The sequence below is a fragment of the Panthera uncia genome (genome assembly GCF_023721935.1).
Source record: "Panthera uncia isolate 11264 chromosome C1 unlocalized genomic scaffold, Puncia_PCG_1.0 HiC_scaffold_4, whole genome shotgun sequence".
In the NCBI taxonomy this organism is placed as follows: domain Eukaryota; kingdom Metazoa; phylum Chordata; class Mammalia; order Carnivora; family Felidae; genus Panthera; species Panthera uncia.
In genome coordinates, this window is record NW_026057585.1 from 97,474,447 (window position 1) to 97,496,980 (window position 22,534).

Genomic DNA, 22,534 nt, shown 5'->3' on the forward strand with positions numbered 1-22,534 from the left:
TAAATTTTAAGCTCCTTGTGGACAAGAACAGAATTTTAGTCATGTTTCTAATCCCCTAGCTACGGGGGCTTGAATACAGTAGTTAAAATATTTTGGTTGAATTCCTAGTTATTGTATCAACGGACTGATGCTTGAAGGGCATTAATAAAAACCATAAGTTGTTCCAAAATAGAAACAGGTATTTGATCAGAAGGAAAAAGGATAAAATTAATTTCAAATTCTTTCCTAATTGAAGTGTTAAGTCATTCTTTTTTGGAAGTGATAAGTACATTTTAAAATTGCTTTTCCCTCTGGGTGCCTGGGTGGCTCAATCATTAAGCATCTGACTTTGGCTCAGGCCATGATCTCACGGTTCGTGAGTTTGAGTCTCCTGTTGGGTGAGCCCTGCTTCTCTCTCCCTCTGTCTCTCTGCCCCTCCTGGGATTCTCTCTCTCTCTCTCTGCCCCTCACTCACTTGTGCCCTCTCTCTCAAAAAAAAAATAAATAAATAAAATAAAAACAAAAAAAACTTCCCCCTCAAATAAATAACAAAATTACTTTTCCCAAACAATTTGAACCTAAATATGTATTTTGTTTCTGATTTAATTGTCTTGAGGTAAAACTGCAACCATCTTCACAAGCAAGTCAAAATTTTACATAATAATAGGAAACTATAGTTAAATGGACTATAGAAAGTGTTACTTTGTTACTTCCCTACTACTATAAACAGTATCTCTTTTATAGTAGAATTACATCAAAGAATCACAGCTTCAAAATTCCCAGGCTGTTAAAGAAATATTACCAATTACATAAATCTGAAATCAGGTTTAAATTCCAATGAGAAACAATTATTACAGAATACTTTTAGGAGGTTACAAGAAAACAATACTTCTTAAATTTAGCATAAAAATACATTTTCCAAGCTTTGAACAGCCAAAGGAAGAAAGGCAGGAAAGACCATCACATACTCTAAATCACTTACACAGCCTCAGCTCTAGACTGTGCCTCTGACCTGTTTTCCTTCCTATGACACACAATTAGAAGCATCAGGAAAGCGGAATGGAGCAAAAATTCCAGAAGCATTCGCTAACAATAAAGGGAAAATAAAACAGTTAGGTCTAAGTTATTTGAATTTTTCTGAATTTTGCCCAATTGCTTAACTTTGATCTTGTGCAACTGAACTTGCCCTCAGAGGTTCCCTGGAGTATTAAGAGCCTAAGAAGACTAATTTTCAAATTAACTATTCAGCAAAGTGAGTAAACAGGAACAAAATACAACTAGCATTTGGTTGGTCTGTTTTTGTAGTATCCCTTTTCTATAGAAAACAGCGAAGATTATATCCCCAACATATAAGTCAGTTCATGTCATTTCCTCTCTTTAAAAACCTTCCACTGGTTTCCGTGGCCTCAGAACACACCCTAAAAATCCAAGGGCCTCCGCAATCCAACCTGCTTCCCCAGTCACCATTTTCACTGCCCAGCTTCAAGCCTTCTTCCCCACCAAGCACCCTCTTACTACACCAAACACGCAATTCCTGGAAGCCCAATCCCCCTTTTCAACCTGTTACATCCACGTCTTTCCAGGAGAAGGTCAAATGTCACCATAAAGCAAAAAGCATTAAGTCATATATTCCTTAACGTGCCCCTTTTTGAGCCAAAAGTGATACCTTCTTTCTCTTTGCTCCTTAGAAATGTTGTGTTGATTCTTCCATTTTTCTACTTATTCCATTCTGCCCGATGTTGCAATCAGTATTTCACTTAACTCTCCTACACAGACACATTATTCAATACATATATGTCACAACTGAAAATAGAATTTAAATAAGAAATTTAGTTTTTCAAATTCAGCATTCACACAATTTGCTATATAGCAGCAGATTTACAACAGCAATAAGCACTCTATTTCAAAGATCATCTTTTCCACTGAATTATGGTTTCAAGAATGAATTATAACTTGAAGAATGAGTGGGTACCCAAAAGTAAGCATCAGCAGCTAATGAGACCATTTTGAGACTCTATGAAAACTTCATTATTATAAGTTTCACATCTCTCAATCCAATACTTTCCCTGAGAAACAAACAGATTTTAGGATCCAATACTCTGTGTCCCTGATCATGGCTATACTGATAAAATGGCCCACCAAAAGGTAAGAATTTTTGTATGTGTATGAGTTACCTGTCTATTCTTGGTCTTTGACTCTATAAACAAAAAGCAGCCATGAGTCAAGCTGTGAAAACTCAAAACGAATCACATGTTGGAAAAGCTTCTTTCTGCACTCTAACCCAGTGCCAAGAATCAGACTGCACAGAAAGTCTCCTGACAGATCAGATTTTCAATCTCAAATGGGGTTAAACCAGCTCACCCAGGCTCCCCAACTGTTTTCTTTTAACCGCTATCTAAAGTAAGTTTTAAAATACAGTTTTAAAACTGTCACTGCAGTTTTAAATAAAAGGAAAAGATGTTTTTCAAGGACATTTTTTAAAAAAGTAATCCAACCCGCTTTTCAAACTGAGAATACAACATTAAAATATAACCAGTCTTTTTTTATGAAGGATATGACTAATATGGTTCAGATATATAACTTTATATAAAGATAAATCTGAGCAGAAAACTCATTATTTGTCACTGCAATTAAGAAATCTAGGATCCTCCTTTCCACTCGTAACATGATTTTTTTAAAATGTTTTCATTTATTTTTGAGGGACAGAGAGAGACAGAGCATGAGCAGGGGAGGGACAGAGAGAGACAGGAGACAGAGAATCTGAAGCAGGCTCCAGGCTCTGAGCTGTCAGCACAGAGCCCAACGTGGGGCTCAAACCCACAAACCGTGAGATCGTGACCTGAGCCAAAGTCAGACATCTAACCAACTGAGCCACCCAGGTGCCCTTCACTCGTAACATGATTTTATTCATAAACCAAGACGTGCATCAAGAGACAACAGTTCCTAGGCACTGGCTCAGTTGGTAGAGCATGTGACTCTTGATCTTGGGGTCAGGAGCTTGAGCCCCATGTTGGGCACAGAGCTTACTTAAAAATAAAAATAAATAGGAGCGGCGGGGTGGCTCAGTTGGCTAAGTGTCTGACTGTTGATTTTGGCTCAGGTCATGATCTCACAGTAGTGAGATAGAGCCCCCTTTAGGCTCTGTATTGAGCATAGAGCCTGCTTAAGATTCTCTCTCTCCCTCTGCCCCTCCCCCACTCTGCCCATACATGTGCACTCTCATAAATAAATAAAAAATAAATAAGAGACAACAGCTCTTGTGGCTTAAAATAAAGTATTCCAAATGACAGTGATGTTTTTTCTTTTTTCTTTAAAAGGACAGTTAATACTAAACTCTAGTAAGTTCGTTCTAATACCTGAAGCTACATCTCATAATTTTATTTTGGCAGATCTGCTGGGAATTCTGCCACTTAAATTTCAACATTCCACTGAAGCTCTTCTATTGTCAAAGTGAATGACAGACAACACCTCCTCCTGGCAACGTCCAGGCTAAAGTCAACTCAGCTCGGTCATAGTATAGAAATGGTAAGTTTCAATCAGAGGTTAATTCAAATTTGGTATGAGTCAAGGTTCCCTCCTTCTGAAATCTGCCCTGACCACACCTCTGCAGCTACCTGCCCGGGAGGTAGCTTACTATCTGGGCAAGAATGCAGGTCAGACTTTTCCGTGTGTTGATAATATGCCAATCTTGATAAACCAGCACCGAAAGTTTAATAGATATGTTTTCATTTAGATGACAACACAGAATACAAGTATTCCAAACTCTCACAAGGGTTAAATAATGAGTTTTCTGCTCTGATTTATTTTTATATAAAGTTATATATCTGAACCATATTAGTCATAGCCTTCATAAAAAAAGACTGGTTATATTTTGATGTATTCGCAGTTTGAAAAGCAAGTTGGATTACTTTTTTTAAAAAGGTCCTTGAAAAACATCTTTTCCTTTTATTTAAAGACCTGTTAAAAACACCGAGTGTGGGGGTGTCTGGGTGGCTCAGTTAGTTAAGCATCTGACTCCCGGTTTCAGCTCAGGTCATGATCTCACAGTTTCGTGGGTTTGAGCCGCATGTCAGGCTCTGTGCTGACCGTGCAGAGCCTACTTGGGATCCTCTCTCTCCCTCTGTCTCTCTCTCTGCCCTTCCCCTGCTCACACTGTCTTTGTCTCTCTCAAAATAAAAACATAAACTTTAAAATATTATAAAAAATGGGGTGCCTGGGTGGCTCAGTCAGTTGAGCGTCCGACTTTGGCTCAGGTCATGATCTCGTGGTTTATGGGTTCGAGCCCCCGCATCAGGCTCTGTGCTGACAGCTCAGAGCCTGGAGCCTGCTTCAGATTTTGTGTCTCCCTCTCTCTCTGCACCTCCCCACCCCCACTCACACTCTGTCTCTCTCTCCTTCAAAAATAAATAAACATTAAAAAATTAAAAAAAAAAACTCTTAGTGTATGTATATAACATATGTATATATCAGTATGTCTATAACACATTTCTCTTACAATAATATTCAAATTTATTGAAAAAAAGTTTCTCTTTATGAACCATTATATATAGCCATTATATGTGTGTATAATTTACCTTTCCCTTTTTCCCTTGACTTCTAAAAGTTTCAAAACTAAACTATAATAACATTACATAAATTGCTGTAATGTGTTTATTTAGTTTTTCCTCCTGTTACACAAAGTTTTGTTTTTTATCTATACTTTAACAGCCCCTCTGTATTTATGGTACTTGTGGTAGGCTGCTCAAATCCTTTTTAGAAGCGGTACGTGGTACAAACTGTAAACAAATAAAACATTCCGGCAATAAACCTATTCTGCTATTTAACATCAGAAATATGTTATGTCAAAATTCTAGTTCCTAAAAACAGAAGCCTTTAAAAATTATACAAAAATTTGTGTTGAATGAATTTGAAAACAGTGTTGAGTGGCCAGAAAAGCAGGCCAAGATCTGAAACCAGATCCACCAAATAGAAGCAGACAAAAGCTCAATTAAGGAGGGAGTGTGAACTTCCAGTACTGTGAAGGCATGAAGTGTGTCCCCTGGTTTTGGCAGTAAAAGGCTGGAAGCCAGAGCAAGAGCAGGTGTCAGCAAAGTGAGGGCCACTGAAGCCAGTCTGTGGTGGGCTGGGGAGTAATTAGGAGGCTAGAAAGTGGATACAAGTATCCTCCTTGCTTCCAGAACTCGACAGGAGAGTAACAGCTAGGAGGAAACACGAATGAAGGAAGGATTTTTCTCCCCTGCTTCCCTTTTTTTATTAGGAGAGGTCTGCATGTTTCTATGCTTTATTCAACAGCTATTTACTAGGTGCCTAGGTGCCTGTGACAGGCGTTTATTTCTAGGAGTCTGGGATAAATCAATGAATGAAACAGATAAACATCCTTGCCACGGAGGAGCTTACATCCTAGGAGGGGAAGTGGGGACACTAAAATAATAATGTATACAGAATGCTAGCTACATGATCATAAGCATTGCCAGGGAGGGAAAAGTACAGCAGAGGCAGGTGTCTGGTGGGGAGGAACGCTGTGCAGGTGCATAAATGAGGTCAGGTTGGGCCTGTCGAGGTGATGAGGTGTGAGCAAAGACTTGAAGGAGGTGAAGGAGTTAGCCAAGCAGCGTTCAGGGAAGAGCACTCTAGGTCCGAGCAAAGGCCCTAAGGTGGGACTGCAGAGAAACTGCAAAAGGGGACAGGAGTAACCAATACGGCAAGTCCCTAAGATTACAAGGCAGTGCTAATATCCAGGACACAGGCTGAGGGATTAGCTAAGTCAGGGGGAGTAACTCCTCACGACACTTGAGGAAAGAAGGTAAGAAAGAAGGCAGAGAATTCTGTAAGTAGAGGAAAGGGAAGAAGGGGTGGGGGAGATCATGCCTTCTCTTCCCCATGAGGTGGTAGGTAAGGTTTTATGCCAAACATGGGGCCGTGGGGAGGCTTGAGTAAGGCAGTCAAAATGTTAGAAAAGTCACTGTGGAAGACAGGGGAGGGAGCTGACCAGAATTACTTCGACACCAAAGACAGGTTCGGAGGAGACCTAAGATTCCGCATTAATCGTGGCACTACCCCCTAGCACTGTGAGATTTCTCCCTGGCAGACTGAAAACAGAAGGTACGGATGGGAAGACGGATGCAAGGCTGGCATGTGCATAATGGGTCTTGCAGAATAATGAATTAGAAACTGCAAGTGCCAGTCAGAAAATAGCTAGAGCAATGCACCCCACAAGTCACGCGGAAGGAAAAGCTGGAAGAGGCTGCTGCACCAGGAGACTTGAGGTACAAGAGCACACAGAAAAAGACGATAGAAGTGAGAGCTGTAAGTGATCAGAACTTCATCCGGAGCCGCAGGCCAATCTGAGATCTGAAGACAAACCTGAAGGCTACGATAAGTGAAGAAGATGTGGCCACAACAGTGAGTTATGGGAACATGGGAGCATGAAGCCAACGTTTGCTTGAGCTGAAGTCAAGGAATTTTACAGTTAAAGGTAGTTAGTTACAGAACTTCAGTATAGCCGTTAGGTATTTCTAATGACTCGGGGTGGGAGAGTCACTTGGCCTGTTTCTTCATCTGTAAAATGGGAGTCATAGTATCTGTTTCGTATGGTTGTTACAAGGATTAAAATAGAGGGGCGCCTGCGCGGCTCAGTCGGTTAAGCTCATGATCTCACGGTTTTGTGAGTTTCAGCCCCAAATCGGGCTCTGTGCTGACGATGTGGAGCTACTGGGGATTCTCTCTCTCTCTGCCCCTCCCCACTCACGCTGTCTCTGTCTCTTTCAAAATAGGTAAACTTTAAAAAAAAATTTTTAAAACAAGGATTAGTGAATAATGCAAAGTGCTTGGAAAAGAGCCTGGCACATTAGAAAGAGCTCAATGAGAATAAGCTATTTTGTCAATATTGTTGTTGTTACTGTTTATACAGTCATTGACATCTGCCAGGATGATGTCAGAAGTTCAGATGGAAGGGAGAACTAATCCAAGTATCAATGATATCAAACAGAGCAATGGTAGAGGATGGTACAGTTGAATGATATGCTTTGGCATAGACAACGTGGTATTAAATATCAAAAAAAAATTTTAATCCATCGTTTACGATCTTTTGGCTTCAAACACATATACAAACACAAAGCAATCATAAAAGTACCAACTGAGAACTAGAGAAGTATTATATGACAATACAAAAGGGAAAAGGCTCTGACTATAAAAACCATGGAAGCCATCATGGTATGAGCAGTGGTACATTAAATTGTACTAAAACGTAAAAGAGTTGGGAGTTAACTTTATCCTACCATGCCTGTATACAAACAGAAGTTCCTTGAGGGTAAAGAACTAAATCTCTACATGCACTGTCAATAAACTGGTAATGAATGTCATAAAAGTGAGCATAAATGAATCAATGGGCCATTAACCAAAAAGTCCACCTCAAAGAGAAGCCCAAGGACTCTTTTGCAAGGTTTTCCTTGCCACTGTCACATCTGCTTCGTTCATCTTCTATTCCAAGGAGCTGCACAAAGAAAAGTTCTGGAAGTATGTATTTATCCATACTTTTATGAACTCCAGAGATTCACCAGTTTCTGTTTCAACAAGGCCATCTTTCAAAGAGAAAACTACATGAAATAGACAGGCTAGAGTTTCACTTCAGAGCCTTGTAAAATTATATCATATCAGTTTACAAGATCAAAAGGATATGCTTAACTCCTGGAAAAGACCTGCTGTGATTAGCAGCCTGGGAAGGAGTTTACAAACTAGGAAGCAGGGGCCTATTGTCATCCTTTACTTTGTACCCAGAACAAGCCCTTGGCAGGGAACTGGGCTAGAAAGCCTTGGTCTTGGAGAGACTCTGTTGGCACTCTTCTTGAGAGTTTATTCCCTGCACAAATTCAAAGTGGGAAAGAGCAAAGAGAAAAAAGGAAAGCTGCATTCATATCTGGTCTTGAAAAGAAAAGTGTTCTGTTTAAAGCCTTCGAAGCTGTACTTAATTGGATAAATTTGGGGAAAACATTCATCAGAGCAGAGCTGCACAGATTCATAAAATTCTGCCTCCAAATCAGATTCACAATCAGGTCTGATTTTATTAAATGCTGAAATTATATTGAACCACAATTCTTCAGATCTTTTGTACTAATAGAGTAACTGTAAAAATTGTTTAACTTAGAAACAGTTCTTAATTGGGGCATGGAATTTTAAAACAAACATTCTGTCTTTCTCTCAAGTTAAAGTAATACAAAAAAAAGCACTAGCTTCTATTGACGCCATTTTTGATTCAACTAAGTTCTACAAGAAAAGCTTAACAGTAAAAGCAGAAAAATAAAGTATTAAGGCTTTTCTTAGAAAGCCCTATCCGAAAATTTTTAGAGAGCTCAACTTGAGAAGTTTACAGGAATTTGTTCCACAAGACATAGAGTTTGAAAGCAAAGGGCACCAAGAAGACAGGCATGGCACTCTCCAGGTCCTGTCCACACTGAGCATGTAGGAGACAGACCGACAGTCTCACACTAAGTTCCATCAGTGATCATTTCCGGATCTGTTTCACAATCCCGAGGTGTGTACGATCCTTATACTCTACCCTCACACGGCAAGTGAACTCCGCTTGCCTCACAATCCAACAGCCACACCAAGTTAATTAGAAAAGCACCACCTCACTTAAGAGAACACAAGCTAAGATTTTATTATGACTAAGCTAAGCCGACAAAATGCCAGCCTTTAAATAAAATATCCACCATGATATCACTTAAGAGCTATTCAAATCCAATGACCGTACTTCCCTAGGCCTCAGACAGACCCATCTAGGACACAAAGCAACATATTCAGTGTCGCACAACAGCTGCCTAGAACAGAAAGAGATAGGCGAGCAAGGGATCTGTTGACAATCTAATTTCAGCTACCTCCAGATTCCACAAAGGTGACAACGTGCATCGTCAGAAATACTGCTGCACGCCTCTCTCACTATGAGAATATCCCGGCTTACTAAACCTCTGCGTGGTGAGCTACTCTGAGAAATCCATCCCTGCAATGCAATTAACACTAACTGGAAGCCTCCAGACGGGAAAACTGGCCTTAGCGATCCTCAGATGTGCCCGTGTGCATGTAAGGGATCACCACCAGGCCTCCACGGCCACAGCACGGGCCATACAAGATGAATACGCAGACACGGTATTTCACCCCAACAAGAAGGGCATCTTGAAGGCACTTTACCATAGAAGCTCACGTAGCAATTCACCACGGAGAAAAAGTGATCTGGGGAGCTCAGGTCCGGTTTTAGGGCCGGAATGCGCTGTGTTGCACGAACAATGACTAGCTTGCTCGAGCAGGCTCCCAACCCCCACGGCTCGGCTTCTGGTGCGGCCAGTCACCCTGAGAGCTGCCAGGGCTGTCACTCGGTGCCTTCCAGCAACCGGACTTGGCTACTGGAGGATTTGTCAGATCATCCTCCCAATATGGCTGCCAGAGTAATCCCGAGCTGCTGCTCGACGCCGAGACCACAGCAGCCTTCCTCGCGGCTGGCCAGCATCCCGCACGCCCCCTCCCTTCCACCGCGCTCCTCGCCAGTCCTCGCGCCCTCGGCGGCGCCCCCCCACCCCCACCCTCCGCCTCGCCGAGCCCCTTCCTACCTCCATCTGGCAAAGGGGCACAACCACAGTCCCAGTGTCAGCCCCGATGCCAACCCTGACGGGGGAGGGGGGAGAGGGGAGAGGGGATGGGGGAAACGAGACCGGAGGGGCTTCCAGGCCGAGCAGCGCCCGCTCCGCGGAGCTGCAGTGTGCGCAGAGGGCGCAGGCAAAACAGACCCGCGGCGGCGGGCAGGCTGACCGCCGGGCACAGCCGGGGCCCGGCAGCTCAGGGGAAGCGGAGGGAAGGTGCGGGTCACTGCGGGGGACCCAGCAGGCCGCTGGACCCGAGCCCGGGGGCTCGCCGGCCCAGGGAGGGCCCCCCGCCCCACCCCACCCCACCCCACCCCAGTCCGCGCCCCGCTGGGGCGGCGCGGCTCCCGCCCCGCCCGGCCCTTCCTCCGCTCAGACCCCGCCCGGTCCCGGCCCGCCCCTCCCCCCCCCGGGCGGCCCCCTCCCCAGCCCGGCGGCGGCGAGCCAGCCGCTGCCCGCCCCCCGCCTTACCTCAGCCGCGCTACGGACCGACGGGCGGACGGGCGGGCCGGGTCAGCAGGCGACACGGCGCGCGGGGGCGCGGGGGGCCCGGCACCGAAGCGCCTCAGCGCGAGCAGCGGCCGCCGCGAGCCGCAGGGCACCGCTCCGCAGCCCCATCACGCAGCGGCCCGGCGCCGCATCGAGGGCCGCGGCGCGGGGAGGGCGAGAACACGGGACGCCGGGGCGCGGCGGCGACGGAGCCGGCGGTGGCGGCCGCAGCGGACGGGGAGCGGCTCGGACTCGCGCTGGCGCCTCCCAGGGCTGCCGCCGTCTGACTGACCCGCGTCGGTCCTCGCGAAGCTCCGCCCGCGGCCGCCCGCGCCGGACACCGCCCCGAGCCCGGCCACCGCTCGTCACCTCGGCCCGCCCCGACGTCCGCGATTGACGCGGGGGACAGCCAATCGGAGCTTAGAGCTCGAGACTGCCGGCCAATCGCAGGGTGAGCCGGAGAGAGGTTGGGGCGAGGAGCTGCGGAGATGCCGGGGCGCCTCCTGGTGGCCCGGGAGCCGGCGGGGGTGCGGGGCTACTGGGCTTGCGGGGTTGGGGAGGCCGGCGCCCAGAGTCCCCTCCCGGTTGACCCGCGAAGGACGTTAGTCGGCAGCAGTCGCGCCCGGCCCACCTGATGATCCACCTTGAACAAAGCTTGGCCAAGTGGGGCGGGGCGGGACTGTGGGGACCTGACGCCTTCGGAGGGGCTGAGATGCATATGGGAGGCAGCCGAGTGTGCAGTCATTGTCCGTTTGGAAAGCTGTTCACACGTTGAAGCCGCCGAGCACGGCGCAGTCGGAATTGAAACACGCAAGGGGATGAGTGTATTATCCCGCAGCAAGCTTTCCGGCCTATTCTTATCGAGCCCGATCACAACACCTCCCACACGCCACCTTGGGAGAAAAGGCGGAATGAGTAATGGAAAAGCATGACTTAGTGGGCATTCCACTCGTCTCCTTGGGAGACCGCGTAAGGGCCGTGAGTAAAGGAACAAAATGCTTTGTATCGTCTCTGAGCTGAGGACCCGAGCTCCCCTCTGGGAGATGCCCTTGAAGAGGGGGGTTGTTGGAATTCAGCAACCCGGACAACACGAACAGTCTAGTAGCGATTTTTTTAAAAAATCAGATTTAGATTCAGCTCAAAAGGCAAAGCCCACAACTGTTCGTGAGCGGTCCAATTCAGTACTTAATGAAATACAATAGTCACCAGCATATATGTGCAATTATCATGCCAAGCACTATTATTTTATTAGGTTGTGAAATGCTTTCCTATTTACTAACAGACAATGAAAGTAAAATAGGATTTTCACCCTGAATTCAATACAGTTTTGGATGTACAAAGCCTTACTTATAAGCAGACACTAAAACACCGAAATTAATTCCCTACGCTAATGATTTTGGAAAATCCCCATCCCCACTAAAGTCCTCATACTCTCTATCCAGTCAACATTTATTGAACGTTTCTCATTTTATTTAGAATTTCAGCTCCACCTACCTGCAAAAGGATTTGACATAACTTCCCTGGAAGTATAAAAGCAATAAATCTTTATACCATTAACATAGGAGTAAAGTTAATAATTAAAAAAAAAACAACAACAATAAAAGGCTGTATGAATAAGCCGGGTGCATCGAAAGAAAAGTAATGTTAAAAAGCAGAGTCAGGGAATGTGCCACCGCTGAGCACAAAACTCAGCTCTTAGCTTCCTGAAAGCCAGAAGAAAAATGAAATTCCAATGGGCTAATGAACAGAAGTTCATCAGTTCATCAGCAGACACCAACTTTTTCCTTGTTTGGAGCTCTTTGTGTAAGTACTATGATAAGTACCATGGAGAGTTACAAATACCTGGAAGGTAGTTAATCTTGTCTGAGCTCTCAATGGAGCTCAATCTAAAAAGAATCTAAAACCTGGTGAAGGGAATGTGGTGGCCATCGGCACTGAAATTAAGCAAAACACACTGAGAAGGGTCAATAGAGGCAGGGAAGGCTGTTCTAGGTTTCAAGGCCAAAACAGCCCGCGCTGCATCAGCCTTTTTCTCCTTGGATAGATGAAGTCACTCTGCAGAGCCATTCAATTTCTCAGATTACAGATTTTGTACAAAAGTACCTTTTAAAAACTGTCAAGTTCTAGAAAATTGAATTTAGCCATGGCCCCATTGGGTTATCCCTAGAATGTAAAAAGAACAACATCAAAAGATCTATTAATGGGGCGCCTGGGTGGCTCAGTCAGTAGAGTATGCAACTCTTGATTTTGGGGTTATGAGTTCAAGCCCTGTGTTAGGGCTAGAGTTTGCCTTAAAAAAAGAAAAGAAAAGAGAAGGAAAATGAAGGAAGGAAGGAAGAAAGAAAAGAAAGAAGAAAAGAATGAATGAAAGAAAGAAAGAGAAAAAGGAAGGAAGGAAGCCTGAGTACTGGATGATTCAGTTGGTTCAGCATCTGATTCTTTTTTTTTTTTTAACGTTTATTTATTTTTGAGACAGAGAGAGACAGAGCATGAGCATGAACGGGGGAAAGGTCAGAGAGAGGGAGACACAGAATCTGAAACAGGCTCCAGGCTCTGAGCGGTCAGCACAGAGCCCGACGCGGGGCTCAAACTCACGGACCACGAGATCATGACCTGAGCCGAAGTCGGCCGCTTATCCGACTGAGCCACCCAGGCGCCCCAAAAAGTAAAATCTTTAAAAAAAAGACATAGGGGCGCCTGGGTGGCGCAGTCGGTTAAGTGTCCGACTTCAGCCAGGTCACGATCTTGCGGTCCGTGAGTTCGAGCCCCGCGTCAGGCTCTGGGCTGATGGCTCGGAGCCTGGAGCCTGCTTCCGATTCTGTGTCTCCTTCTCTCTCTGCCCCTCCCCCATTCATGCTCTGTCTCTCTCTGTCCCAAAAATAAATTAAAAACGTTGAAAAAAAAATTAAAAAAAAAAAAAAAAAAGACATAAAGATAGCCAACAGACACATGAAAAGATGCTCAACATCATTCATCATCAGGGAAATGCAAATCAACACCACAATTAGATATTACCTCACACCTGTCAGAATGGCTAAAATCAAAAACACAAGAAGCAAAAAGTGTTGGCGAGGATGTAGAGAAAAAGGAATCCTTATGCACTGTTGGTAGGAATGCAAACTGGTGCAGCCACCATGGAAGACAGTATGGAGTTTCCCCAAAAATTAAAAATAGAATTACCATATGATCCAGTAAATCCACTGCTGGGTATTTACTCAAAGAATACAAAAACACTAATTCAAAAGGATACATATACCCCTTTGTTTATTACAGTGCTATTTATAACAGCCAAATCTAAAACAGCAGCCCAAGTGTTCATCAGCTGATGAATGAATAAATAAAATGTATGTACATACATACACACACACAGAAATACACACAATGGAATATTACTCAGCCGTAAAAAAGAATGAAATCTAGCCATTTACAACAATATGGATGCAGCTAGAGAGTATAATGCTAAGTGAAATAAGTCAGTCAGAGAAAGACAAATACCATACAATTTTACTCATATGTAGAATTTAAGAAACAAAACCAACAGGGGCACCTGGATGGCTCAGGTGGTATACTATGCAACTCTTGATCTCAGAGTCATGAGTTCAAGCCCTATGTTAGGTGTAGAGTTTACTTTTTTAAAAAAAGAAAGAGAGCAGGGTTGGCTCAGCATCTGACTCTTGATTTCGGCTCAGGTCATGATCTCATGGTTCGTAGGTTCGAGCCCCAAGTCAGGCTCCATACAGACAGTGCAGAGCCTGCTTGGGATTCTTTCTCTCTCCCTCTCTCTCTGACCCTCGTTTTCTCTCTCTCTCTCTCTTTCAAATAAATAAGAAGGAAGGAAGAAGGAAGGAAGGAAGGGAGGAACTCTTAACTACAGAGAACAAACTGATGACCAGCAGAGGTGAGGTGAGTGGGGAGATGGGTGAAATGGGTGAATGGGATTAAGAGTACACTTTTTTTTTTAATTTTTTTTAACGTTTTATTTATTTTTGAGACAGAGAGAGACAGAGCATGAACGGGGGAGGGGCAGAGAGAGAGGGAGACACAGAATCGGAAGCAGGCTCCAGGCTCCGAGCCATCAGCCCAGAGCCCGACGTGGGGCTCGAACTCACGGACGGCGAGATTGTGACCTGAGCTGAAGTCGGACGCTTAACCGACTGAGCCACCCAGGCGCCCCAAGAGTACACTTCTTGTGATGAGAACTGAGCAATGTATAGGATCGCTGAATGACTACACCGTATACCTGAAGTGAAATGTAACAGGGTATGTTTATTATACTGGAATTAAGATAAAATTAAATATATCAAAATTAAAAAAAAATCCATCCAGTCACTAAAAATAGAGGGAGATAGTCCTACATTTGGACAGGAAAAAATATTATCAGATTGTCAATCCTCTCCAAGTTTAATCTGTAAACTTAATTAATGTAATTTCAGTGAATGCTCCAACAGGATTTTTCATGGAATTTGACAAGGTGATGATAAAATTCAAATAATAAATCTATTTCGTGTCCATTTAAAAAATTCATATGCTAGAACGAAGACAAGATTATCCACGGCAATTTTTAAGAACGAGATGTGGGGACTTGCCCATAAGTTAGCAAGATTTTCTGTAACATCATCCTAATTAGAATTCTGTTGCACTGGCCCAAGAATATACAAGTCCAGAAATGGAACAGAATAAAGTCCAGACCACATGCATATGGCAATACAACATGTGACAGCATTGGCATTACAAATCAGTGGGAGAATGGTAAACTATACATGATAATAAATAAATGATGCTGGAATAATCATTTACCTATACAGTGAAAAATGTGATGCTTATATCACACCATATAAAAAATAAATTTCAGGTGGAATGCAAGCCTGAATCAGAAAAACAAAGCTTTAAATATTTCAGTAGGAAATATAAAATATTTTATGATGATGAATGAAGAAAAAAATTTTTTTTAATGTTTATTTTTAAGAGAGCTAGAGAGACAGAGTGAGGGAGGGGAGGGGCAGACAGAGAGGGAGACACAGAATCCGAAGCAGGCTCCAGGCTCTAAGCTGTCAGCGCAGAGCCCAATGTGGGGCTCGAATCACGAACTGTGAGATCATGACCTGAACCAAAATCAAGAGTCCATGCTAGTCGGTTAAGCGTAGGACTCTTAATTTCAGCTCAGGTCGTGATCTCATGGTTTGTGAGACCAAGCCCTGCGTCCAGCTCCATGCTATCAGCATGAAGCCTGCTTGGGATTCTCTCTCTCCTTCTTTCTCTCTTTGCCCCACCCCTGTTCATGTGTACTCTCTCGCACGCAAAATAAACAAATAAATAAACATTTTTAAAAAAGAATATTCCTTTTTTAAAAAATCTGTTTTATTTATAGGGCGCCTGGCTGGCTCAGTCTGTAAAGCATGCGACTTGTAATCTCCGGGTCATGAATTCAAGTCCCACGTTGGGTGTGGAGCCTACTTAAAAACAAAACAAAAACAAAAACAAAAACTTTAGGGGCACCCGGGTGGCTCCGTTGGTTAAGCGTCCGACCTTGTCTCGGGTCATGATCTCATGGCTCATGAGTTTCAGGCCTGTGTCAGGCTCTGTGCTGACGGAGCCTGGAGCCTGCTTCGGATTCTGTGTGTGTCTCTCTCTCCATGCCCCTCCCCTGCTTGTTCTCTCTCTATCTCTCAAAAGTAAATAAACACGGGCAAAAAATTTTTAATTAAAAAAAAGTCTTTACTTATTTATTTGAAATAAACTCTACACCCAATGTGGGGCTCAAACTCATGACCCTGAGATCAAGAGTTACACGCTCCACCAGCTGAGCCACCCAGACGCCCCCAATAAGGAAAAATATTTTAAACACGAAACAAACACTAAACAAAAAAGACAGATTAATTTGGCTATAATTTTAAAAAACAAAACACTTATATACAACAAAAGATACCATAAAACAAAGGAAGCGACAAACCATAGATTGGACAAATATGTTTGCACCACCCATAACCTGCAAAGCGGTCAGAATATAAAAGAAATCCAATCGATTTACAATAATATAAACCAATATGAAAAATAGAAACAACCTAACAGAAAAACAACGTGCAAAGGGACATGAGTAGGCAATTCACAGAAGAAGGGAAAGACGCTTAAATCATGGAAATGAGACACCGCGGCAAACCCAGCAAATTGCCAGACGTGGAAAATGTAACAATACCAAGTAATGGAAGGGAAGGCAACGGGACGGCTGTTTTGGAAAATCTGTTAGCAGCCAGGCAAACAGTAGATGAGCACAGTCCCGTAACCCACCAATTCTTTTTCCAGTAGATACTTTAGGGAAAGTCTTGCACAGGTAGGTAAGGAAACAGGTCCAAGGATGTGGACTTTGCAATGTTGTTTGCCATAGGGAAAAATCGAAACGCCCATCAACAGGAGGTTGGATGAATAAATTGTGATATAGTCATACGATGAAATGCTATGCGGCAACGAAAGTCAATGGTCCGGACCTACGTTGAACCACGCATCTGCAGCAGTCACGGCCCAGTTAGAAAATATAAACCATGGTAGCCGTGACAAACACGGGAGGTTTTTTGTTTTTAGTTTATTTATTTATTTTGAGAGAGAGGGGAGGAGAGAGAGAACGAGAGGGGCAGAGGGAGAGGGAGAGAGAATCCCAAGCAGGCTCCACACTGACAGCAGGGCTTGAACCCACGAACTGCAAGATCACGACCTGAGCTGAAGCCAACAGTCACACGCCCAACCGTCTGAGCCACCCAGGCACCCCAAACGCAGGAGGTTTAATAGAGGAATTGGTGGGGCGCCTGGGTGGCTCAGTCGGTTAAGCGTCTGACTTGGGCTCGGGTCATAATCTCACAGTCTGTGAGTGCGGGCCCCGCATCGGGCTCTGTGCTGACAGCTCAGAGCCTGGAGCCTGCTTCGGACTCTGCGTCTCCCCCTCTCTCTGCCCCTCCCCTGCTCATACCCTGTCTCTGTCTCTCTCAAATATAGGTAAACATTTAAAAATTTTTTTTTAAAAAGAAGATATTTCATCATTGGGGTACCTGGGTGGCTCAGTCGGTTAAACATCTGACTTCGGCTCAGGTCACGATCTCATGGTTCGTGAGTTCAAGCCCTGCATCCGGCTCCGTGCTGGCAGTGCGGGGCCTGCTTGGGATTCTCTGTCTCTCTCCTTCTCTCACTGCCCCTCCCCCGTCAGTATAAATAAATAAACTTAAAAAAAGAAAAGAAACTATTTCATCGTTTAAAAATGGCGTTTGTCCAAAGGCATCCCAACTGCGACCCCACCAGTAATCCTCTGCGGGCTGGGTCAGCAGCTGGATCCGAGGGGCCAGGACTCCCCCGCGGCAGCTGGGCGAGCAAGAGGGGCCGAGTGGGCGGGAGGCCATAAGCCATAATCCTCTCTCTGACCTGGTTTTAAGATGCGCTGGTCGAACAGCCTGTACTGTGAAAGGTCACTGCGTCTTGGCCAAACAGTTGGCCTTCCTGACTCAGAGTCCATATTTGTTCAAAACTGCCACATGCAGCCACTTGCACTGATGAAAATGCAGGAAGAGCCCGCTTTTACCTCTGGGAGAATTAAGACCGCAGTCCTCTGTAGGACGATCCAAGCCCATGAAGAGAATTATCTTCTGTTTATTTTAACCAAGGTCAGGTAACACATGTACTTAAGTCTTGGATCATGTTGCACATTTAAAAATAGAACTGCTTATATGTTTAGACGTAGGAGGCTACTGTGTTGAAGCTAGAAAATATCTGTGTTTTTAATACAAAGTCCTTGTAAATATTAATTAACATCTATTTGGCATAAGTATGGGTGTACAGATGTATTAAACACTGTATTAAATAACAACAATACAGGGGCGCCTGGGTGGCTCAGTCGGTTAAGTGTCTGACTTTGGCTCATGATCTCGCAGTTTACGAGTTCGAGCCCCGCATTGGGCTCTGTGCTGACAGCTCAGAGCCTGGAGCCTGCTTCAGGTTCTGTGTCTCCCTCTCTCTCTGCCCCTCCCCGGCTCATGCTCTGTCGCTCTCTCAAAAATAAATAAAGATTAAAAAAAAATTTTTTTGTTTAAATGTAAAAGTCATGCGTAAGATCTCAGAAAACATAGCTACCTGACAACATTTGGATCCAAAGGATTTTGCCTATCTCTAAAAGCCAAGTGAATGCAAAAAGTGAATTCTGATACTGCCTGGAATAGTCAAAATCATGCTGCAGGATGCAAACACAATTCTAGGAAAGTAATTTCAAAAATACATTGAGTAGGACAAAGCTTACACCTTTGAAAATAAGTTTCTAGTCTTCTAGACAAGAAGAAAGAGGGAAAAAAAAAGTCTTTGCCTGGGAGCACATTTTCTGAAGTTCCTAAAGGCAGAGAAAAATCCATTGGGGTCATTTTTTTTTTTTTCCTTTTCCACCAATGTTCAATTATAATGAAATGAGTCCGTTTACAAGGAATGTATACATCATAGTGTAAGTTAGCACAATTGCCAAGATCACCCTGGCCCTGAGGACCCCATAGTAAATACCAAACAATCCACGCGGAAGTAATGAATCAAGAACCAAACACTGATATTTTTGCAAAGACTAAGAGAATGGGAAATTTTAATTTGGTGTGTTCCCTTACTTCCCCACGATTAGTGCAAGGTTTTGTTTTAATCAGCTGCTGGCTCTTTGCGAACACAGTCAGCTGTAATCAGCATGTCTGGCTATTTGCCCCGGTCATGACTGGGCAATCTATCATTTCAGCCAGATAAGAATACTCTGCATAGATTCCCCTCCTCTGAATTGCAGCTTATGTACGCATCGTGCTTCTGTAACAGGCATTTTTTACTAATTAGGGACAACCTTGTATCAATTAACTTTGGTCTTAAAGCCATGATTAAAGAAACCAAATCGTCGTTTCTGGGCATTGCTGTGCCAGTGACAGATGGCCCCGGCACATGAGCAGAAGACGGTGCTTGAAATGGGCTTCCTGTGGCTCCAGGGAGTCCAGCCCACAGGAGGGATGCCTGGGACACGACAATAGGGACGGTCTGGGCAAAATGGAGAGCTGGGAGCACAATGCCCACAGCTCAACAGTGCTCAGTAGAGGTAGGATATCTCAAATGACCCCACCGTCTCCACCTTTCCTGAATCCCCAGTCCAAGGAGACTCCCCTCAAGACATAGCCCTCTCCAAGGCTCCAGCTCTCGGACAGTGTCTCTAGGAAATTGCATTTTCTTACCCTCGCATATAGCATAACCACCTGAGATGAATATATAATTCATGCTGAAAACGCATCTCCTGGGAAGAGGGAGTAGAGAGGGGTTGAGGGCACGTGGTCTTTTCAGTCCGGCTGTTTGGATTCTAATTCTGTCACTTGCTCTGTGCCCTTGAGCACATACCCTTGGTTTCCTCATCTCTAAAATGGGAATGAAGATAATGCCTTATTCGCTCTTCACGTTGTGAGAACCAGAGGAGATGTAAGCGTAAAGCACGATGCCTGGGGCACCATCATGTTACTAACATACTGACTTTAGGGGCGTGTGGCTGGCTCAGTCACCTAAGCATCTGACTTCAGCTCAGGTCATGATCTCATGGTTCCTGAGTTTGAGCCCCCCATGGGGCTCTGCAATGATAATGCGGAGCCTGCCTGGGATTCTCGCTCTCTCCCTCTCTCTCTGCCCCTCCCCAACTTGCTTGCTCTCTCTCTCGCTCTCTCTCTCAAAATAAATGAATAAACTTACAAAAAAATGTTTTTAATAATTTGATTGACAACAACAATGATAATGAAGCCATGGTCTCATCAAGTCAAGAAATGACCTCATTGAATCTTTATTCTCTCTTTCCTGCTCTCTCTCTGAATGATCCCCCATCATGCCTTTGCTTTGGTTCCTGTCTACACATTACAGAGTCACAGCAGCTAAAACGCTACAGTGAAATAAATCTGCTTCATTCTGGCTGTGGGATCATGGGCAAGTCAATGCCTCTAGACTTTGGCTTTTGATCGATTAGAGTAGATGAATTCTAAAGTAAGTCTAGGTTCAACTATCTTAGCATGGATTTTTTTTTTTTCATCCTCTCCAAGAAAGAGGAAGAATTTAAACAGATGATGGTGCTGATGATGGTAGGGATAGTGATGACAGCAGCCGATATTTACTGAGCATGGTCTCTAACCTAAGGACTACATGAAACATTCCATATTCATCGTCTCACCTAATCTTCGAAACAGCCCTATGAAATAAACCACTCCTGTCGTTCACATACTGTTCATATTGTTCACCCAACAATGCTGGGCCCTAATCCCTGGAACCTGTCAACGTTACCTTATAAGGAAACAGGGTCTTTGTAGATGTGTTAAGGATTTTAAGATGCAGAGATTATCCTGACTTATCAAGCGGGACCCTAAAGGCAATCATATGTATCCTTATAAGAGGAAGGCAGAGAGAGATACGACTGCACACACAGACGTGCCGACAGCAGGCCTGGAGGGGATACACCCACAAGCCCAGCGAGGGACACCAGCAGCCTCCAGAAGCTAGAAGAAGCAAGGAACAAATTTTCCCTTAGAGCCTCTGGAAGGAGCACAGCCTGGTCCACCCTTAGATTTTTCAGCCCATGATACTGATTCTGGACTTCTGGCCTCTAGAAATGTGAGAGAATAATAAAACTCTGTCGTTGTAAATCACCTGTTTGATTGTTACTGAAGCCACAGGAAACTCACACCAACCCATTTATTCAAGGTGGTGGAGTCAGGATGCAAATCCGTCAACGTCCGGCTCCACACCCCATGCTGTTCACAGCACGCCCCTTTGACACACACGCACATGCACGCACGCACACGCACACACAAACAGAAACGGACTAAGTATTAACTAAGAAAGCGGAAGACAAAGAACTGCAATTCTGTCCGTAGCAAGGTAGTCATCTAAGTGTTGGATCCAACCAAGCTCAGTTCTCCATGCTGCAAACATCTCTGCTTTAGAAACACTGCTGTGAAAGTTTACTCTCCCACACGCTTGACATCGAAATTAGGTCATACCTGCACCACAGCCAAGAATGTGTGCACTCCAGCGGGAAGATACACTCTGTGAAAAGAGAAAAGAGGATAGATACATTTAGTTTACAGCTGAAGAGGTTACTTGGCAGTAACTTCAGGCTCAGTCCACGCTGGGCAATCAGAGAAACAGAAGCCACTTATCTTTTTAAAAGGTTTGTTTCCTTCTCTTCCCCTTCAATTGGGACTTGGTCTTCAATTTTCTCAAAAGGAAAGTGAGTCAGAACTAAGACCTTGATTTTTATTCCCCTCACTTGCTACCTTCCTGACTCTTTGGGTTCCCAAGCAAATCAATGGTTGGGAGACGTGGGATTTGGGGGTTGAATTTAATCCTAATCTACAAATGAGCCCACATTTTTTCCTCTGTAGGAACAGGACCTTCAGTTCAGACTCTTAGTACTCATTAAACCTTCTAGTTTATACTCTGAGCCTGGAATACTCATCAATCAGTGCATGACTGATAGTCCCTCAGTCCACTAACTTTATTCATTTTATCCACCCCTGCCGCACCTTTGGACATTTAAATGAATATGCACAAAGTTTTAAGATGCATGGTCATAATAGGATGGTCTGCAATGCTCTAAATTCAATGTTCTCCTCTATGGGCACAAAGTAGGAGCATGGAGAGAACTGAGGTTGGGGCGCCCTTGGCTACCAGAGTATTTTTCAATCATCCTGAAGAAATCAACTGGAAAAGAAAACTGTTTTCACATCACTGATGGCCCCAGTACGTTGTGGTTTGAAAGGACAATAAAGCACAGCCTTCTAAGACAAGGAGCCTCCGCAGAAGCTAAGCATTTAGATCTATAATATTTATATAAACAGCTGACTCTGTGGTTTTGGGTAGAAATTAAATTTATTTATAAATGTGCTTTTCTTTATAAGAGTTCAATTTATTTATTTATTTTTTTTTTTTTGCTCTTTGGAAAAAAAAATTCATTACATCAGCAATTTCCTTCCAACAATGTCATGTTGACAGGTTAACACACTCATTTCACAAAGAAACTCAAAGGTATAGAAATAAATCTCCAAAGGCTACAAACCCAGTTATGACAATCAACCGTGTCTCTCCTCTCTCGCTCTCACTTTCTCTCTCTCAAACACACACACACACACACACACACACACACACACAGCCTGCACCAAGAGAACTTCAAGGCATCAAGGCACCAGGGTGGGAGACACCATGTTTTGCTCTGTTTTGAAATCCCCATCCAGTCTGGCTGCCCACTTTCTGCCTTCCAACCCGTGGCAATTCCTCCAACGTGCTTAGCTTTCAACAGAACAGTATAAATAATTTAAACCTCCATAAAAAGTGATACATGAGATGAAAGGACGAGCGATTTAAAGGGGACGGTCTCCTGGAAATCGGCACCACCACCCCCGTTTGTTCCTTTGTCCATC

At 44.2% G+C, this 22,534-nt stretch overlaps 1 protein-coding gene across 7 annotated transcripts in view; it reads right to left on the reverse strand.

The window, feature by feature from the left end:
* KIF1B (kinesin family member 1B) overlaps window positions 1–10,401 on the reverse strand; it is a 151,126-nt gene extending 140,725 nt beyond the window's left edge. For 2 of the 7 annotated variants that reach the window (XM_049618133.1, XM_049618132.1), the window contains exon 1: window positions 10,080–10,401. The gene's annotated coding sequence lies outside the window, so the exon portion shown is untranslated. Of the gene's footprint in view, window positions 1–961; window positions 1,783–9,578; window positions 9,867–10,079 lie in introns of those variants that run through there. The other 5 variants (XM_049618127.1, XM_049618126.1, XM_049618131.1 and 2 more) reach the window with 5 other exon arrangements.
* Window positions 10,402–22,534: the final 12,133 nt, after the last annotated feature.